Genomic DNA, 8,341 nt, shown 5'->3' on the forward strand with positions numbered 1-8,341 from the left:
GACTAAATTTTGAAAGGAGCCAACCAATGTAGTCATACTATCTTTAGGACAAATTTCTTGGTAGTACACACCCAATTGTACCCATTTTACATCCAGAAAAAAATTAGCTGGGTGTGGTGGCACATGCCTATAGTCCCAGCAATACCCTGCATATCCAGTTCTTGGCTGGCAAACATCTTGGACCTGACGGTATGTGCTTCCTCAGGTGTGATGGGGATTCAAGTGCACTCAAAATTGTGAACCTGGCTGTGCACATGCAATATTCAGATGTGGAAAGACTGAGCATGAAGAGGAATGGGAGGCTTAAGGTAGGAGGATCTCAAGTTCAAGGCCAACCTCAGCACTTTGGATCCTGTCTCAACACGGGCTGGGGATGTAGCTCAGTGGTAAATCCCTGGGTTCAGTCTTCAATACAAAAAAGTGAAAAATACAAATAAAACTTCACATATACCTGGTGCTATTGTTAACATGAACGCAAGTTGTGTCCTGTTAAGTGCAATAGATGAGTGAGCAATGATCTCACTGGCCAATATTTGCCTGCTAATTATATGCAAAATGTACAAAATGAATATTAAAATACAGCCCTGGTGGTGTCCAGCCTCAGTCACTTAGGCCCTAGAACTTAGGGAGACCATTTCCAAAAAAATAAAGGGCTGGAGATGTGGCTCAGGGAGAGTGCTGTTGAGTTCAGTTCTCAGAACTTGGGGTGAGGGGGCAAGGTAGACACTTAAGATGGAGAGGCAGCTAGAGAAAGAATTTACCAACTCTAGGAAATAAGCCACACCAAAAAAAGTAAAATGGAATAGTAGAAAAAACCTTAGATTGTTACTCCTAATAAGTATAAACAGGCTCAACTTAAAATAGACTTTAAGGCAAACATTTAAAATTAGAGACCAAATTCATTTAGAGATGTATAATTTCAGTTTGCTAGTGAGGGAGACAGGAGAACTTAGGCAGCAAGGGCAAGATGTTGAGTGAGGTCAGGGGCAGGACCAGAACAAAGGAACATGGCAAATGTCTTCTGACCTTGCTTGATGAAAGTGCTCTCCAACACATGCCTTGACTGAATCAGACAGGCACTTCTGTACTTGTGCTACTAAGTACTTTTTTATGAAAAAAGCAGGTGTGGACAGAGTGGGCACCAATCAATAGTGAGGAGCCTATGAAGAGAGGAGTTGATAGGAAAGGAGGAAATTCCAGAGACCATGAAAAGAACAGGCCAAAACTCCTCCACCGGATTCCCAGCTGTGGGACCCTTTCTCTTCAGAGAAGTCTCTCCCTCACTCTTGCAACAAACCAACTTCTTGTTTGCTATCTCTTTGTCCTGTTCTTTGATTCTTTGCTGAAAGGAGACAACTAACCCGGTACCCCTAGAGGGTGAGACTGGGAGCAGATAATGAGTTCGACCTTTGTTCCTGAACAATGTATAGCCTGAGGATATTCATTAAGCAAAAGTATGAGAATCACAAGTGAGGGGTTATGGAAAATAATACTCCTACAAGATAGCACCCAGGGAAAAATGGAGGGACTGTGTGACTTGGGAGGAGGGAGGGAGAGTTGGCCAAACATTAAATCTCTCCCAGTACATCCTTTCCCAGTAACAATGGGCCTGGAGGGGGCAAACAAACTTCCATCCCTTCTCAGGTTCATGCCCAGCATCTCTGCCAAAAACATTCACCCCTTCCCAACCACAATGCATTCTAAAGGGAGGAGGCAAATTCTGCAATGCTGGGCTTTTACCCTTCCCCCATTGCAGATGAGTCCTGCAAGGAGAAAAGCGAATGATGAAATTCTAGCTAACAATGGGTCCCAGAGGAAGGAAGATAAGCAATGAACACCGAGTTGTGAGCTTTGCTTAGCCACAATGAGTTTCAAACTTTTTACAACTTCCTTCCTTAGTTGAAATTTTAACCTGCAGGACTGGGGTTATGGCTCAGTGGTAGAGCGCTTACCAAGCATGTATGAGGCACTGGTTTGATCCTCAGCACCATATTAAAAAATAAAGACCAAAAAAAAGAATCTGTTTGAAAAAAAGATAAAGGGGAAAACTCCTGGATGTACCATTTTGTGTAGTTTTGACCGTAGAAATGTGTTTTACATACTGAAAAATAGATATATGAAATTAACATATATACATATGTGTGTGTGTGTGTATATATATATATATATGTATATGAATATATATATGTTAAGTATATATACACATACTTTTTTCTGGTATCAGAGATTGAACCCAGGGACATTTAACCTCTGAGCCACATCCCCAGCACTTTTTGTTTTTTTATTTTGAAATGGTCTTGGTAAGTTGCTTAGGGTCTTTACTAACTTACTGGGACTGGTTTTCACCTTGAGATTCTCTGGCCTCAGCCTCCTGAGTCACTGGGATTATAGGCTTGTGCCACCACACCTGGCTTAACAAGTATATTGATTTTCTATTGCAATGTAACAATTTATCCAAATCATTTACTATTTCATAGTTTCTCTGGGCAGTCTTTTTGTTTGTGCTTTTCATAGCCCATCCTAACATTAAGAGTCAGAAGGCCTCTGGAGTTCTATACATGCCTCAGGAGCATGTTTTCACTAGGCCACTGCAAGCAAAATGTAACAAGAAAAAGTCAGAGTTCAGCCAAAAATGAGCCAGAATTACATTTGGAAGGCTTTGGGCGATATTCTCACAGAAATCTCTCAAAGTCCTCATCACCTATCATTACACCATTCCCACTCTGAAAATTTCTTCTGTCCCGTCCTAGGAAATATTATTTCCTGGTCTGAAGAACTAGCTCAGTTAAGCCAGAAATTACAAGAAGGGAGAAGTTCCTTTCTACCTCAGTCAGCATCTCCAGGACCTCCTCACCCAGGAAGACTGACAGCCACCAGGGACAGGGCCTCAGAGAGCAACTGGCTGAGGGCTGCAGGCTGGGAGAACACCTTGTCCACAGGCTCATTGCTGGAGAGGTGGCCGTAGGCCTGAGCTGCTCCAAGGTCACCTGTTCACAGGATACTCCACATCTCCACTAGGAACATTTCACCAGTTGTTCTGGATTCCACATCCCACTCAGGCCGTGGCAGGATGAGTAGAGCCTGGGTGTGAAGAGAAAGGAGAACTGTACTGTCCTGGAGGTCACAGTATTCCACCTGTCTCTGTCCTCCCTGGTGGTGTGTAGCCTCTAGGGTAAGAGGCAGCATCCATCAGTGCCAAAGACAGGAGGCAGATTCTTCAAGTGCAGAGAGCCTGTTCTCTGGGGACAGTTTGCTGGATCCTCTCCCCAGACTCTTACAAAGTTAAGTGTTAGCTGTTCTCATGGAGGAAAGGATTTGCTTCCAGCATTGAGGTGGTTGGCATTAAATAATTTCTTTGTGGCTATAGAATTCATGGCAGTTTGTTTCTTGAATGTTTCAAAGCATTGAACAGAGAAACAGAGGGAGGATCTTTGCTGCTTGGAGCCTCTGACTTTGCTGCTTGGAGTTATCTTCGTCAACTTTGCTATGAAACAACATAAAAACAAGAGTGATATTCCACAACTTTTGCCATATTCCTTTGGTTAGAAGCAGTGCACGGGTCTCACTTACCCTCAAGGGGATGGCATTACCCAGTGTGTAGTTGTGCCAGGCTAGCTCAGACGCAGGTAAGGGCATGGAGTCAAGAACCTAGACTCTGGGAGTTGGGTGGAAGCAGCTTGTGGCGAGCAGCCTACACACTCGTTTGTTTTGAGAACAGATATTCATTTTATAGGCTTCCTACCCAATCACAATGTGCCAAGGGGGATCTGACCACCAGGCTCCTATACGGGTTCCCTTGGTTACACTAGGTCCATTTGGGGCAGTTGCTTACTGTCCCAGGTGGCCAGAGCGGAATGCGCCTCTCCGCAGGTTTTCCTGACTGGCAGGATTGTGCTAAGGTTTTCCTACACACTTGAGATGTTCACTGCTGCCAGCCAGGAAGAGGATTTCTCCCAACATGGAGGGAGTCACTGCAGCCTGCCGCACCCTCTCAGTGACCTCACAAAGGACTGCTGTGATGTGAAGTGCTCTGGGCTGCCATCCTAGTGCCTTGTGTTACAGGAAGATCACAGGATGTGGTGACTGAGCCCGAGGAGTGTGGAGAGCCTGAAAGCACTTGACTTCAGTCACACTTACTAACACATTTCCTCCCATCCCTCAGGCTGCCAGCTCAGCTTTCTCGTTCCCTGATGACCAGATCCCTGGAGTGCCCTTTTGCACCTTTTCCATCGAAAATGCCTCCTCAGATTTCCTCCCTCACATGTATGTGTGCTTCAGCACTTGCTGATGCTCAGGAATGCGGCCATGGATTCCTCTCGGGAGTGGGAGAGCCTGGACCAGGGACAGCGGGATTCGTACAGCCCTGGTGCTGGAGAGCCAGAGCCACCTCATCTCCCTAGGTGAGAGTCACAATTTGAACCTAGAAATTCCTGCTTGCTGTTCCTCTCAATTTCTGGATTGTCTTTAAATATCTAGAGGTATTTCTTTTTAAAACAATCTTTGAGTCATAGATGGACACATAATTTTATTTCATTTATTTATTTTTATGTGGTGCAGAGGATGGATCTCAATGCCTCACATGTACTAGGCTAGTGCTCTGCCCCTGAGCCACAAGCTCAGCCCTGGTTTGTGTTTTACTGGCAGCCCACATCATCCTTGGTGACCCAACTTCTCCATCCTTCAGGAATCTTGTGTGCCATTTTCTTGCCCTGTCACTGTTTCTCTTCCTTAACAACCAAGGTTCCAGATGGAAATTTTATTCATGTGATCATGTTTTAATATTTTGACTTCTGGGCAGGGCTGTGCATATATCAGCCAGATGTGCTCTTATTAGGAAAATGTCAAGAGCCTTGGATGGTTTTGAAGGATGAAGTAAGAGGATCTTACCCAGGTGAGCGTGGGCTGAAGAGGCACCAGCCAGCCATCATCACACATGATAGCTCGGCTGCTTGGTGAGGCAGCAGCACCCCTGGAATATCCAGCTGGAATATCACTTCACTGGCCAAAAATCTCTACTGAAGGCCTGCAAAACACACACACAGCCTTTTGCAAGAGAACTTTCTCTTCATTCCAGACGACTCTCCATTTCTATACTCTCATTATCCCCTTGTGTTACAAAATGGAAAATGCCCTTCTATTTTTCTAGTGGTACTTATTTTATGGATGGTGTGGGTAAGCTCCTTTCTCTACCTATTTCATTAATGTATTTGTTAATTTCTTCATTCTCTAAAACAAATTGTGCTTTTGCTTTTTATTTTACGTCGACCTCTTGAGGTCTTCCTATATTACCTACTTTTTCCTTGCTGTGTTTTTCCTGCACTCATTAATTCATACTTTTAGCTGATTTCTTTTATCTGATTTTTAAATTTTGTTTTGGTTTAGAAGAGTTAACAAAGAGTGTAAGATGTATTAAAAAAGCTTTTATGCTTTCCTATGACAAGAACATGGCCACAAATCTGCATAATCGATTCTATAGTAAGAAAAGACCCAATACCTGCAGGTTTGAAATCAGGATAAAACAGTGAAAATGATACCCCGTTTACCGGTGACGAGTTCTGCTCCTTCTAATGTTGAAGATTGAACACTAGAGAAGCACGCCAAGGCAAGCATATTAAGCAGGTTTTATTTAAAGGTAATAATACAGACTTCTCCTGGCAGGAAGAAGGGGGCCATGGCTGATGTTCTAAAAGTCCCCAGAAGTGAGCGCACCCTACATCTTTTATAGGTTAAAGTCTCTTTTGTTCTCCAGTTTTCTCCCCCTTTATCTCTCTCACTTTCCTGCCTACGTGACTAGGCCTGGTTTTGCATTTAGAGAGAAGCCATGGGCAGGGGGAGGGCCCAGGTGATTCAGGCAGGCAAGGGCCCAGGGGGCATTAATTAGCAGCCCCTTGTTTGCAGTCCTTGATAAAGGCAGATAATTTTGGTAATCAATGGGCTCCGGAGATCCTTGACATTCCATTCTTCCAGGGGCAGTCTCCAACTTCTAGAGGCAGATGACTTTATGGCCTCCATTTCCTCAAATTGACCCGATTCTCTATTTCTACACTAACTACCTGTCCTTAATTCTGGCTTCAAAAACAGTTCTGGCCAATAAGGAGGAAGGGACACAAGAGAGGTTAAAGCTGATGGAGGACAACCAGGGGAATACAGTGCAGAAGAGACAGCTGGTTTGTCCAGGCCCCAGGTCCCTAGATTCTCCATTTACTCCTCTAATGACAATGATGATTTCACTAGTTGTTGAGGATTTATTCTGTGCCGGGTGCTTCCTGGAAATAGTGTATGATTCCCTATTCCCTCAAAAGAAACTCTGAGAAGAGATATTTTATCCTCATTCATCATATAGAATAAATGAAGAAGAGCTCTGCCAAGGTCATTGATTCTCCCAACACCAAAAGATGGTATCAGTAAAATAAAGTAATCTGAAACCATGGTCTGTTATCTTCCTGCTGTGGTTCACTGCTCATACCTTGTGACTGAACTGCCTTTGAACTCGTTTGGTTGTTGCTTGAGTCCTTGCTCAGCTCCTAAGAAATTCTGTCCCAAGAAAAACTCCCAAGTTCACAAGAAAAATTTACAGCACAAACAAATGCCATTTTTACTGAATCCTAGTTACATATGAAAAATTAGTCGCTAAAGAGTTAAGACTTCTGCTTTATTTCTAGCTTGTGCCGGATTCATGTTGCTTCAACAGAATTCTCAAATTATTTTCCTGTCTGAAATATCACCCATAACTAACTCCATCAATGTAAATACAACATACCCCGTGTTGTGGAGTTCCTCGTATAGTGTTGATTCTGGACTACATTGCTTTCCATGTATCAGACTGATGCTCTGTTGTTTCCAACCTTCCTGTATTTTAGCTTAGAATTATATAAGATGTTCATCATAGTGTCTTGCACATTACTTGCAGATTTGTAGGTATTTTATGAAATACTTTCCTTGGCCTTGTCTAGAAGGGAAAAAGAAGATCTTGGGAGGGCTTTGAAAGCATACAACAGCCACATTTTCTATCAAATGGATGAACAATACTATGATTTAAAGAATAAATAAAGCACTCTGGGTGGGATTATATGACAAAAAGTGGTTTGGCTATGCAAGTGGAAGAAATGAGCAAGGTTCAGTATTTACATGTAGAATGACAAAAGGAGAATGAGAAGGGTTCATCACATTCCTTCACATTTCTCTGTGACTACTTATGGCTGGGTATGCCTTTGTCTCCTGTTTACACAAGGCTTGTGGAAGCACCATGTGTAACAGTTTCCATAGAGATGGAAGTGGTGAAATGGTGAGGCAGGTCACATGATGAGACTACTCCATTGGTGGATTTGGTCCCTAGTTTTGTAATGGCATCCTCTACTCCATCCTGTGTACCACTCACCGTCCTTTTTTCTTGTAATGTGTTTATTCTATAATTATATTCTAATGACTCACATGTGCTAAAAATTCATGAGCATACTATCTGAAACACAGCTTTAGGTCTTTAGTTTCTTATGCTGTTTTTGAAGTGGTACGTAGACAATCATTTTTGATCAAACTCCTCAGATGAAGATGACCAAAACAAAAGATTTTCTCTCATCACCTGCCTGAATTTTTATTACCACTTAAAAAGTTTGACTTCTTTCTGGCCCTTTTGTTGAGACTGCAGAGAATTTGTGAATTTTAAAACTCATTTCCTTCCCATGAATCTTAGGATTTACTCTGTACCATTTCCTATTTCCTACAAAAGCAGTTTCTAACTTGCACATGGGCATTAAAATTATGACCTTGGAGTGAAGGGCACAAGCGAGATTTGGGAGTGTTATGGTTTAGATGTTAGTTGTCTCCCAAAAGCTCATGTGTGAGACAATGCAAGAAGATTTAGAGGTGAAATGATTGGGTCATGAGGTCCTTAACCCGATCAGTGAATTAACACCCTGGTAGGGATGAACTGAATGGGAGCTGAGGCCAGGTAGGGTGTGGTTGGAGGAGGTAGGTCAATGGGACTTTGGGGTGTCTATTTTGTGAATTGAGCCCAGTCTCCCTGCTTCCTGATTGTCATGTCCTGGGGCATTTTTCTCCACCACACACATCTGCCATGATGTTCTCCCTCCTCTCAGTCCCCAAGGAATGGAGCTGAGTGTCAATGGACTGATACCTCTTGTGTTTTATAAGCCCACAAATAACATGTTCCTCCTCAGATTGTTCTTGTCAGGTCTTTTGGTCACATTGGCAAAAGAACTGAATCAAACAGGGAAAATTATGTATTATCAAGGGATATCTCCCAATAATAAAGTTGAGAATTCATTTGATCCTGTTTGTGGAAACTTTCTACTTGCATCACTTCAACTCTGTCAGCCCTGCT

The sequence above is a fragment of the Sciurus carolinensis genome, chromosome 16 (assembly GCF_902686445.1).
Source record: "Sciurus carolinensis chromosome 16, mSciCar1.2, whole genome shotgun sequence".
In the NCBI taxonomy this organism is placed as follows: domain Eukaryota; kingdom Metazoa; phylum Chordata; class Mammalia; order Rodentia; family Sciuridae; genus Sciurus; species Sciurus carolinensis.